The sequence below is a fragment of the Pleurodeles waltl genome, chromosome 12 (assembly GCF_031143425.1).
Source record: "Pleurodeles waltl isolate 20211129_DDA chromosome 12, aPleWal1.hap1.20221129, whole genome shotgun sequence".
Lineage (NCBI taxonomy): Eukaryota > Metazoa > Chordata > Amphibia > Caudata > Salamandridae > Pleurodeles > Pleurodeles waltl.
Window position 1 is genome coordinate 251,451,350 of NC_090451.1, and position 13,869 is coordinate 251,465,218.

At 43.3% G+C, this 13,869-nt stretch overlaps 1 protein-coding gene across 1 annotated transcript in view; it reads right to left on the bottom strand.

Moving 5' to 3' along the window:
- SIAH1 (siah E3 ubiquitin protein ligase 1) overlaps nucleotides 1-10,684 on the bottom strand; it is a 61,220-nt gene extending 50,536 nt beyond the window's left edge. The window contains exon 1 of the mRNA XM_069217844.1: nucleotides 10,404-10,684. The gene's annotated coding sequence lies outside the window, so the exon portion shown is untranslated. The remainder of the gene's footprint in view (nucleotides 1-10,403) is intronic.
- Nucleotides 10,685-13,869: the final 3,185 nt, after the last annotated feature.

Consider the following 13,869-nt stretch of genomic DNA (forward strand, 5'->3'; position numbering starts at 1 on the left):
GTGCGAGTTAGTCTGGTCAAGTGATCTTGTGGGGGGTAGTTTGAGTAGGCTCTTGCCAAAATAAGCATTATGCTAATAACTGGGCTTTGTTTCACGCTTAAAAAAAAAAAAAAAAAAATGAGCAGCTGTAAGCCGCTCAGTAACGGGCCACCCATCACCAACATGTTTAGTCATTTATATCTAAGCTGGGAGTATGCATCAAAAGGAAAGGTACTCCAAATACTCTTCAAAAACCCCCACCCTCGCTTGTAATACTCACATTGAGTATACTTTACACTCAGTAAGGCCTGACCAGAATAGTAGGTTTGGCATCATGTATTTGAATGCATTTTTAAAACAGTGAAAGAAGTTAACTGCAATGCTGAAGTGTAGACATTTAAATATTGTCATATTAATTAATAGAATAGCTGTGAAAAATTCGGAAATGGAAGCCTCTACAGTGGGTACAGTAAATGTAACTTTATCATACTCCACCAAGCCATCACTGTCTTCACGTAAGTGAACCCAACACAAATAGTCCATCCTTCAGGAGAGCTGATGACATGGAGCGGGTAATTAAAATACTACGCATTAACTGTAGGTGTAGAAACAAAGCCTGTGTGTGGTTACCCAAGTACTGGACTGGACCACACATTGATCGTTTTCCTGTGAAGCAGTTAAAACAATCCAGGGAAAGCCCTCTTTTTTAACAAAGTGCTGCCACAACTCACGAATAGAATTGTACTATCTACTTCGCTCTGCATGCGTGTGCTTTCTTTCAGATCAGGAGTCATGGCCAGATGACTTTCTGGGTTGCACTACAGAACTCAATTGCTTCTATAGGCTTATGTAGGGATTATTCAAGCCATAGTGAGTAAGAGAACCATCAAGGGTCACATGCTGCGTGGTCTAGACATCTTAAGAGTTACATTATGCTAGAAGAACCTCTTTACACTGCTGGATACTACAATGTAGCAGTCTGGGATATTGTTTGGCTGTATGAGTTATGTTGGCATTAGTCATTTTGGCTTTGTCTATAGAATGGCCTCCAATTTTCTGTGATATCTGTTTAGATGAAGTTTATTGACAGTAATACCCTTTGCTGTATTACCAAACATTGTTGTGTAGTCAGGGATGATCATCCATTGCCCAAATGTTAGATTTTAGGCTCTGAAAGATAGCACCCAAGCCCAAACATTTCCTATGGATAGTTTGTCTTGATAGGCTGGCTGAGGAGATCCTGGCACAGAGCTGTAATGAGGAGTAGGTTGGCAGACTTAACAGAGGAGCTAGTGGTTATAAAGGTTGAGGTTTTAAACCTCTTCTGAGCTAAGAAAAAATGTAAATAATTGCTCTGAAATAATGTTCTGGGTCTTCTAAAGCAGATCCCAATATCTGGACAGAAAGTTGCACTACTCATTTTCAGATGGGCAAGAGGGACTACGTGAATGTAAATAGCTAGAAGTCATAGCATCTCTGGAACAGACTAGAAAACAGAACCTATACAAACATAATAGACACTCAATGAAAAAAAAAATGAAAAAAAAAGGGGGAGGCTAAAGTGACACACTGTAATAAGTTCTTAGGTCATATTCTGTCAACTCCCCTGCAGCGCACGGCTAAAGGTGGGCGGGTGGGGAACTGGTCACAGGGCTTGTCCCTGTCCCCAACTGTGCCAGGACTGCCAAGCCCCCTCCTTCTGTGAATGACCTTCGACTGTGCAGAGCAGGGGTTAGCTTGCAAGTACCACATTACATGCTACTTAAGCTTCATCCCAAGTTTGAACCGCTACTCAAGCTTCAGCCCCCCTCCCTAGCTGTGCCATGGTACTGTGCAAGCGTAACACAGGGGCGCACAAGCTCTAAATGACCTGCTTCTTCGTTGTTGACAACACGCTCGCACTGTACCTGAAAACGAGTTCACGTGCGAGAACAAAAACGGAGAGAGGACAAAACTCCATTCAGCGCGGCTGCCCCAGGCACACCTCACCAACACACTCGTAAACAGCAAGATTAACACTGATAAAAACATCAGGATCCCCGCGATTACAAGCAGCAGGTCACAAAAAACAAAGTGCCTGAAGGCAGACAAGCCGCGCCACAAGTGTAAAGTACACAAAATACACCATGCAAATTACAGTTGAAAATGAAAGTATTTAGCTCTGCGTGAAGCAGCAAAGGAAGAGGAAGGATTATAGTGTGAAAGATATATATACCAGATGGTGGGCCCTGACTGGGGGTCAAAACGAGGCTGTATGATATTGGGAAATGTAGTTCTGTTTTTTTATTGGCTGCTGTGTGTTGACAGAGAAAGAGAAAGCATAATACTCGCCTCCACGTCCTTAATAGAATTGAAAATTCTTGATGCGTAAGCTAGAAAAAAGTTTTGATTCACTACCTTATGGTGTAACCGCAGACAGAAGAACAAACATTATTCAGTGCTCGGTACTTAAAATTCCAAATATACAAAGACTCAACAGGCAGTGTATTGATCTGAAACACCAAGTGAGCTGCAAAGAGATCCGTTTCTCTGTACTGCAACATGCTTAAAATGTTTTGGGACCATAAAATGGGGACGGGGCGTCACATTTACCTGGGCAGTACCAATTTTTTTTACAAGTGGCTATAGCAGATTTCATCAGATTTAGGCCACATCCCAATTTTCTGAATGGGTGGACAGAAAACAGAAGGAGGCAAGATTTATGCGTTTCAAGACAAGACTAGTTAGCAGCTCTTAAATCAGAATGCCATTTAATGAACACACATGGTAGGGGCTTAAAAACAAATAATTACATTGAATTTATTCCCTTTGTGCCTCGTTTCCCCTTGACGAGCTGTCATTCTGTGCCTTTTGGTTGATGTCAAAATGTAGACACCCTTCCATGGCTTCAAAATGTCCGATTTTGACTTCCAAAATCTTAACCCTGTAGCCCATATCTAGATAAATGTTCCACATGTCGGAAAAGATCAAGCCAAGTGAGTTACCAAACTGAATGCCGCCTTCTGTCAACAATGCCACAGCATCACTACTGAGTACAATATTAAGGAGGCCACCTCTACAATACCTGTTGCTTGATCATAGCAGTGGTGTGGTTCATTATCAAAACCTCATTATAGGCAACATGGCCACTGAACAACAAGTGGTGCTTTGTTCAAGGTCAAATACTGTACAGTCAGACTCATCAAATTGGCTACCTATCGTGTCAAAGAGCCAACGACCAGTACTTGAACCACACACTCGAGAGGAAAGTACAGACCTCAAACCAGCTATCATCTTACATCCACCACACCCTGGTAAATATTCTGTCTCGGACACAAAAGATCTGTATGGCACCCTTTAATGCTGTAAACTTAAACTGGCCTTACACCAAAACTTGTGGGAGGTACTAGTAGAATAACAGACTGTGGGGCCATTCTGCCTCAGAAGAAGCACTGAATGTCAAAAGATTTCAGCCACAGTTAACAAGACTGCATAAACCACCCCCTCCCTTTTCTAAGTAAAAAGGCTACATACATCTTGCAGAGTGTGTTTAGGAGTCTGCTCAATCGGTTTGTGTGATTTAAGTTGTGTTTAGAAACTGTCTGCTTCCCCTGTTTTGTTGCTTTAAAAAGCAACATTTCAGAGTGCGTGACAAGATGTATTCCAGTGTTTGTTTTTAAACAATCTCTCCTTTACCTGGAAAGTAGACTGCTAGCTTGGAAGTGTGGATTCAGCCTGTCTGGATCCAAGGAGATTCTGACTAGAGTAGCAGCTGCCTTCTCCCGGCCCACAGGGACTGGACTTCAGTGTACTTGCCCCTTATATAAAAGTTCCTATTGGTTGTTGCATATGTTGTTGTAATAAGTTGTTGGGGGCTGGTCTTTCTCTTGGTATAGGGACCAGGGCTGGGGTTGTGATTGGTGGACAGGGCTGAGATTCGGATTGGTTCCTGGTTCTAGGGCTGGGGTTGTGATTGGTTGCCAGGATTAGGGGTATGAATGATGATTAGGGCTGGGTCTCCCATTGGTTGTTTGAAATAGGGTTACAAATCTGATTGGTTAGGACTAGGTTTTTATTGGCCAATAGGGCTATTTAAGGCTAGGACTCAGGGCATCTCAGCCCGGGCTGAGAGGACAAGGGCAGTTGCCTGTTTGGGCCTGCTAGGGACTGGTAGGGCCGAGGGCCTAGGGCCAGAAATGCTGCCCAATTCTCAATTGACCAGAAATTATTTTACTCCCTACACATCCATCAACATGCAAACACATTATCTGCAGACATCCAACTCATGCATCACAAACTGACCGCAGACAGATTGCAAAGTCCCATCATCCGACACAATACTCATTATACAACACATACACACATCCTCCACAACAGTCAAACACCTGCTTTCTCACAGCAAACATTACTCTGTCCACTCCCACTAACACAACCTGAAATCACCCACACAACACTATGCATTACTTTCAGCCATCCAGATACATACTCCCTGGCCATACAAACCAACAACACTATCCTCTGTTTGCTCCACACAGACCACCTTTCCTCATAACAATGTCCGAACCCAGCCATCTAACACACCATCTACAAACACCATTCCCCTCTCTTCACCAATTACACACAACTATACAATCCTCACACTCCACCACATATTACCTCTTCCAGTCATCACAACTAAACCCCCCTGACGCACATCCATCCCCTCTTACACACCTCATACATTAATCTCCAAAACACAACACCCCCTGTAATACTGATTCCAATCACCAGCACTAACTCACATTCAAATCCCTCACTGAAAACTACATCAATATCCCCTCTCACTTTTCCACAAAAACAATAGACCACACACACATCAAATCAACACCATCTTTCATTATACTTATCGTCACACCCACTCCCACCCTCGTGACTACACAAAGAATACAAGTCCCGTCCTATCTTTACCCCTACATTCTCACTCTTCTCACACACCTACCACAAGCACCCCAACCCAGCGACTTTTTCCACTCGTCTCTCCTCCATTGCACAAGTTACAGCCTTACATCGTGATCCACATGCTCCTCCACCACCCCTAACCCATACTCCATCCACACTAAACAGACGCAAACAAAATAAACAACATGCCACTCCTAACAGCCTTGCATCCCTTTGTATATTACACAATAAGGCTACCCTACAAAAAAACAGTACTTTTCATGTCTCACTCAGCCACCAAGTCCACCACCCACACACACAGACCCAACAAAATGCCTCCTAAACCTGGTGGAAGAGGAATACTATATTGACAAACAAGACTATTGTGAGCCTCACATAGTTATCACAACTAACAATACACCTGCTTCAAGCTCAAATTATACCGCTTACCCTTCTCCTAAACAAAACAACACTGCCACTAACACACTTTTTCTAAACTGGCAGCTCATAAATGCTCGATCACTCAAAAAACAAGCACCACATCTACGACCTGCTCACAGACACAACCTGACTTTCTATTCATGACAGAATCATGGTTGGGAGATGACATGGCCCCAGTGTTGCACAAAGCCCTTCCTCTGGGCTATCAAACCATCACACAAAACCATATAGTCAAGAGAGGAGGTGGACTAGCTATTATATTCAAACAGCCAATAAATCTCAGTAAAACTGACATTCCCATACAAGGTTGGGAAGCCCTCCTCACCAGATGCCACCCTACTCCAACTTCCTCCTGTAATTTTCTTCTCCTTTACAGACCTCCACCTAACAACTCAACATTCCCAGATGCTTTTCTAGATACAGTCTCAACCCTGATTAGACTATACTCCAACCTACGCATTCGGTTTGACAAACCCAATACGCCCCATCCAAAAGCTATCACCACTGGCCTAGTCACATTGAACCTACATCAGATTGTACACAATCAACAAAAGAAAACCAACACCTTGGAGAAACACAGAACTTAAAAAGATTAAGCAACAAATCAGAAAGTTGCAGTGGACCTGGCTCAAGACAAACAGTCAAGACAAACTGCAGCTACACAAACTTAACAGAATATACAAAATCAATCAAAAAAGCTAAAAGGTACTACTCAGACAGAATTCAAAATGCTAAATACACCAAGGAATTTTATAAAATCCTCAATGAATTTCGAAAACCTACATGCATAGAAGGAAGTCATCCCACCACTCAAGATTTCACAAACAAACTGGCAACTCATTACACAACCAGGGCAGACACATTGGACTCCTATTTAAAACAGAAGAAAACCATCAGCACCAACCCCTTCCCTAAAATACCCTCTAAGAATAAACCAACCCAGCCTCTACAGTACTTCAAACAAATATGCCAAGGTGAATTTATGTATTTGGTCAAAACAAGCAGGCCTTCCGATTGCCCTTCTGACCCTTGTCCACCACAAATCTTCAAGAACATTCTTTTATCTACTTCTGCTGCCACACCTGTAAGAAGAATCATCAACAACTCTAACTACAGGAACTTTTCCTGTGGACCTGAAAAGGGCATACGTACGACTGTTATTAAAGAAAACAAACCTAGACCCGCAGGACCCCAACAACTACAGACCAATCACAAATGGACCTTTCCTGGGCAAACTGATAGAAAGGGCAGCATTCGCCCAGACGTCACATTTCATTGACGACAATTCTATACTTTCAGACTTCCAAACTGGATTCCACCCAGGAAGAGGCACTGAATCAGCACTCGTAGCAATCTGAGATGATCTTAAAAACACAGTCGACTGCAAAGGAGTTGCTGCACTACTTCTCTTGGACCTCTCGGCTGCCTTTGATACGGTTGACCATGACACCCTAATTCAAAGAGTCCACGAAGCCGGCATAGAAGGGACTGCTCGACTGGATTACATCCTATCTTCAAAAGATGTAATATCATATATTCTCCCCCCTTCTCGTCCAAACCCTACCTCACAAAAGCAGGGGTCCCCCAAGGATCAATCATCTCACCTTTGCTTTTCAACATCTACATGATATCTTCACCAGAACTGATCAATTAGTTTCATCTCACATGCTACAACTATGCAGATGACACACAAATACTACTTTAATTAGAATGCTCCAAAACATTGAAAACTCAAATCTTCAGTTGCCTCAGAGCCATTGATCAGTGGATGACCTGGAGCCATCTCAAACTAAATGCCTCCAGAACAGAAACTCATATGTGGGGACTGGGAAAGTTATGACCCACTGTGCACCTGGCCTGCCCCCACGATCTCGGACCACCTCCTCAATTATCCAAGGAAGTAAAAAACCTTGGAATCACCATGGACTCCAAGTTAGCTATGAATGCCCAACTGGACAAATTAGCACAAACAAGCTTCATCACCTTGAAGAGACTACGACGCATCTTCCCCCACCTCGGATTTCAACAGAAGGTGCAAGCTACTATCTTGCTTGTACTATCCAAACTGGATTATGCCAATGGCCTCTACCATGGATCATCTCCATCTATTATGAAAGAACTACAACGTATTCAGGGACTCCGCAGCCAGGCTACTATTACATGTAAAGCCACAAGCCTACATCTGCCCTGCCCTGAGCGCACTTCACTGGTTAACCGTTGCCAGAAGATGCACTTTCAAGCTGCTTTGTATCATCCACAAAACTATACATGGAACAGGACCGCTTTTTATCAGAAACAAAATAACCAAATACATTCAAAGAAACCTCCGCTCAAGACTGGCACTCCGCCTTAGAACACCACCATACAAGAAAAAGACTATAGGTGGTACATTCTTCTCCGTTCAAGCAGCCAAACTATGGAATTCATCACCCCACCCCCAATTATAAGAGCCACAGATAACTGTCATCAGAAAACTACTCAAGAGTTGGCTCTTTCGTTCATAACCACCATATTCAAACAACTATGGACTGCACATGCCTATGTTGACAATTTTTTCTGATTATGTGTATATTCTAGTTATATATAGTTCTTTAGAAAATATGTATCGTTACTATGTAAAAACAATACACTACACACACTCTTTAAACCTGTTTAAGTATATTTACTCATGGTTTAAATATATATATATAGATGTTATTCTATGCTTAACATGCTCATAGGTCATTGCATAACTCCTAGAAAAGTTGTTATACTAGATACTTATGAATACCTGATATCATCTTATAATCACACTTATGTACCCATCACCATGTTATGTCTCTATCACTCTATCCGCCATTCCCACTCGGACTCATCCCAAAAACATTCTACTACTTTCATCTCCAAAATAACTCTGCCTAAGCTCTTCCCCCTGCTTCCACATCTAACTCACCAAACTTCACTTTACCACCATGATCTCCCAAACAACCCTATTACATTCTCCCTCATGTATCTCACCCTGCTACTATGATCTCCCTTAACCCCTTCCACAGACTCTTCCCTCCTCCATCCTAAAGCCTAAATCCAATTACCATATTCTCCCAATTAACACTTCTGGATTCTTACCTCCTCCACCCCTACAGTCAATCTAACTAACAAACTCTTATATCTGTGGCTCAAATTAACTCCTAATAATACTAAAACTGTACTCATATTTCCCTATACTAATCCATCACTAATTCTGGTAGGGTTCTGTAGTAGCGTGGTACTCATCAAAAAAAAAAAAACGTTGACGCCTCGTCAGGGCAAGTAAGCGCTATATAAGTACTATTACAATACAATTCATCTTGCTTCGCCATCTTCACTAGGTATCTCCTTAGCAGAGGAAAATATTCCCATTGATAAGCACCACTCACCCGCACTCAAACTCGCAAGTGACACTGTACTGGAAAGGATAATCTGGGAAGTGGCTTACACTAATTTTGTTTCTAATGACAGGTATTTTTTGGGGAGGGGGAATTAAGTGCTACTTGTAGATTAGCAACTTTGGTGAATGAAAACTTACTGCACTTGCTTGAGCCAACTCTTAACACAAGGTCATAAGGGATAAAGTTGAAGTAATTTTAGGCCGAATAATTGTCTCGGGGTTCTGAGTGACCACACAGCAGACGATTCTTTGTTTCAGAAAGCAACCTGACAATCTTACTAAAGAGGCAAGACGGCAAAAGTTATAGATAATATTAAACAGTGCACCCATTTGCCATTCAATATGCAAACACCAGCAAGTCCTCCCCACGTAAGCATGGCCAATGGTGATCATTGGGAAAGCATTAGTAGCCATCACAGACGGGCAAAAGCATCTCATTCCAGCATAGACAAAATAAGCATATCACTAAAAAGCATATAGAAAATAAGTAGGTTACTGTGCGACAGTGCACAACAATAATTTCGTTCAAGACAAAAATACGAACTGAAACGATAATGTGTTATTGAAATCGTGCCATGTGAGAGTGGACAAAACAGTAATGTTGTGTACATTAATGTGGACAGCTTAACACTTTATACTTAAACAGCGCAATGTAATTTTTCGATAGGGGGTCAAAGCTGTCAAACGTAAAAGGTATAATGCTTGGCGCATGGTAGTTCATGTAGTTGACTCCCGCGCAGTAACTCTTAGTGCACGAGGCATACTCCTTGCACACAACTGTGCAGTCTGCTTAAATACCCTAAAAAATAAAACGACTACCGTAAAATAATGCGTTGGAGAGATGCTAACACGTCAATCTCAAGCTGTTAAAACAGAGGTCAACGAGCAAGGAGAGCGGGCGGCATCGCCACAATGCACCATTTTCAGGTTAATGGGTTCAACGTTAGTATGTAATATCCACTGTAAAAAAGCCTTGATTCTCCTGTATATAATTCCACTGCCAGGGCCATCTAGGGGTGAGGTCTCCAAGGTGCACTGTATATCCACGTCTTCAGGAACACTCTGGGAAAATGGTGTGACTTGGTGTGTACCTCCTGCCTGATGTGCTTCCATCCCCCACTGGCATCTGTTTTGTGTGCTCCCCTCCCCCACCCTGGATCAGAGACTGGCTACCGCAGGAAGCATATCCCGGGTTCTGCAGTGTCCTCCGCAAAACACGCTAGCACCCACATGGGGTTTCAAATTCGCTATCTGTTGTGTAGTTCCCGGCCTGCAGGATGACGCAGAGGCCTGAGCTCAACTTGTTGTCTCCCCTACCTAAGCCAGGCCTAAAGCCATTTTTGCTCCTCTTAGACAGGAGTCGCCCTTACAGCGCCCCTTGTGCAAAAAGGTCTGGGAAGGTACATCACTCTCGCGAATACTACTGATCCGCTTTCCGGAAAGGCTGTGTATATGTAGCCTCCCTTTTACACCTTCCAAACCCAGCCCTTAATGTCGCGTGGATCGGTACAACAAAGAGGTCTGAAGATAGTGAGAAAGAGAGCTATGGCCAAAACAGAGCATTTTGTACTCCAATATAAAAAGGGTCCATTGAAAGGACTGAGATCAGAACAAAGAAAGAAAAGAATACGCTCTCTGTCTGCACTTCAGTCTGCGAACACCACACCCACTGCCCTCTCACCTGTCCAGTATTAGTCCCCCGACTAGGCCTGTCGGTAGCGTTCTCTCGGTCTAACGGGGTCTCAGAAGACTGCACCCCGCCTCCTCCTCCCCCCGCCGGTATCAGGGCTGCTCTTGTTTTCTCATCCGCACAGGCCGCGCGCGCGCACGTTGCTGTTCAGGGGACGCGGGGTCGCGCAACGGCTGTTGTGAGGGAGAGAGCGCGCCTCTCAAGAACGGGGGAGGAAACAGATAACGCGATGACCGCTTGGACGCATAAAACGTAGAACATCACACGTACGTCAGTGTACGTATTATAGGCGATGCCGCGTGCGGACAAGGATCCTTGGGAAACCTCTAACGTCACTGGAGTTTGATAGGTTCCGGCCAGTAAGGGCGGAGTCAGACGATCCTGACTTCTCGCCTAGGGTCTAAAGTAAACATCTATGATAATCGTCTGTAAGTCTTTTGCCTGATGCTAACATGGCCGCAAGCAGTACACCATTACATTTATGAAGGTTTATTTTGATTTCATGTTCGTGAGCTATGTACATACATCAATAGGGAAGGACATCTTATTACACCGGGCAACATCAGACATTTCACTGCAGCCTGGCTTTTGGGTGCTCTCCAGTATCACAAAGTACTAGGTATTCAGCACCTTTCCGCACAGACCACCTGTCCCGCCCGCCCGCCTGTCAATGTAACTCGTGACTCCGCCATCCAGCCGTGGCAGCGGACGATCATATATAAAGTGTCGGCCATTTTAGGCTTGGGAAATATTAGTTCCGGACTACAATCAATTGGTTATTCCGCCCCCAGGTAAGGTCCATCAAACCACATAACTGTGTTTAGACGAGCCCTGGTTTTTCTTAGAATTCTGGGATTTGTAGTCTTATTTAACAGCATAAAATCAGAACTTCAAGTCTAAGAATTCTGAAAGAAGAAAACAACTAAAACATTTTCTAGCTTATGCTTCAAGAATTTTCAATTCTATTAAGGCTAGGGAGGCGGAGGTGAGGAATATGCTATCTCTTTACTGTCCAAAAATAGCAGCCAATCAAATAACAGTTAAACAAAAAACTACACATCCCATGATGTTTTAGAAATTTATCACATGCCCCAATCACCAACCACGATCTCTGTCTATAAATATTATGATCCCAGATGTCACTTCCTCTTTCTTTGTCAAAGTCAGATAATACATTTATTTCTAGCTAACGCGTCAAGAATTTTCAATTCTATTAAGGACACGGAGGCGAGGGTTATGCTTCTCTTTCTATGCTTTATTTCTCCAGCAGCCAATCAAAAGAGAGTATCAAAACAAAAACATATCCCAACATTCAAGATAATACATCATAACCATAGACAATGTCCATAAATATAACCCAACGAGAATAATGAACTTCCTCTTTCTTTGCAAATGCTGAACCAAAAGTCAATAGGAAAAGGCAATAAAGGAAGGATCCCAAATGAAATCCACAGACCATGCTGTTAACAAAACCAAGAATCCAGGAGAAAACGACTCGTTAATCCAGCGAGTGTCCAACATCTCATTGTTTCTGGTCAAAACCTGGAAAAAAGAAACATAACCAGTCATAGACTACGGAAATATCATAGCCATCAATATCATAGTCAACATATGCAATGGGAAGGAATGCAAGAAAAACAGGAATATAAATATAAATATTAAAATACTCAACTCTTAAATTACAGTTATTCCTGTAATCCGGGTGGGATAATCCTCGCCTCTGTGTCCTTAATAGAATTGAAAATTCTTGACGCGTTAGCTAGAATTTGTTTTATTCTCTTTCAGAACCAGAGGCTTCGTACTATGCTAGTTCAAAGCTGACTTACCACCACTGATGCTATATCTACAATGGGTTTGTAATAGAAGGTCTTAAAAGTTGACTCAGCAGACCAGTCTGCTGCTCTCATAATGTCTTCTAACCTAACTCCCAAGGAGAAAGATTTCGAAGCCATAGCCCAGCGAACAGAATGAGCTCCAAAGATGGAAACGTCAATACCAGCTTCCGCCAGAATCCATCTAATCCATCTCGCTAAAGTAGTCGACGAGACAGGGTTAAAAGGCTTTTGAAGAGCAATCAAAAGTTGGCCTCAGGGTCTCTCCTGAGCTCTTCTGTAGACGCCTCATAAGCTTTCAAGCACTGAACTACTCAAAGTTTGGGATTATGAGGGAGCGCAGGATAGGAAACTGAGGAGGTACCGGTCTTAGTATGTCTGAAAATAGCAAAGGAGACTCCAGACGGAGTGAACATCCTTCCAGCTAGATTCAGAGCTCTAACATCAGAAACTCTTTTACACAAAAGTAGACACAGAAGTAATGCAAGCTTGGCCAAAAGTTGTTTACATTACAAACATCTATTGTCAGGCCAAGAAGAAACAAACAACAGAACAATGTTAACATCCCAAAGAGACGAGTAACGAGGCAGAGGAGGTTTAGCAAGACAAATGCCTCTCATCAATTTGCCAACTACAAAGTGTTCACCAATCAGTTTACCTGACACTGGAATATAGCCAGCCGAAATGGAAGATCTATAATTATTAACAGATCTGTAAGCTAAACCTGAAGCTGCCAGGGAAGCTAGAAAATTAACTACAAGATTGACATCCGCCTTAAAGGGATCGGAATCTCGTTCCACACACCAATTAACCCATCGCTTCCAGGCGGAGGCATAACGTTTATGTGTGTTAGATGACCATACCTGATGGATGAAGATTGAAGCTTGTTCAGAAATGCCTGACATAACCCATTGTCTCCTGAAATTTTCCACGCTACCAGCTGTAACTGGCCCGACATAATCAGAGAGTGAGGATTCCAGAGAGGGTCCAGCAACAGATTGTACTGAAGAGGAATCAGAAGGGGAAAATCACACAACAACTCCAGAGCTAGAGGAAACCAGGCCTGAGCTCTCCAAAGGGGAGTCACAAGGGACATTACCACTCTCTGTCGGCGAACCTGAGACAAGATTCGAGGGATCATGCTGAAGGGAGGAAACGCATATCCCTGATGGAGAGACCAGTCCTGGAGGAAGGCATCCGTGGCCGCTGCTTCCAGATCTGGTCTCCAACTAAAAAATAACGGAAGATGACGGTTCAGTCTCGAGGACTGAGGTCGATGGAAAACGGACCCCACAACTGGTGGAGATGAAGAAACACCTCTGGGAGGAGTCTCCATTCGCTGCCGTCCCGCAGGAATCTGGAGTTCCAGTCTGCCACAGTGTTGTTCACTCCCGGAAGGTTTCCCGCAATCCCTGAGATGCGGTGCTGAAGACAGAATTGCCAAAACTCTTTGGCAATCTGAGCAAGAATCTGAGATCTCGTACCACCCAGTTTGTTCACATACCTGACCGCAGATATGTTGTCCATTCTCAAAAGAATGCAACAATCTGACTTCTGGGGTGACTGACTTCGTATTGCAAAGGAACCGGCAAGTAGTTCCAGGCAGTTGTTGTGGAGGTGAAGTT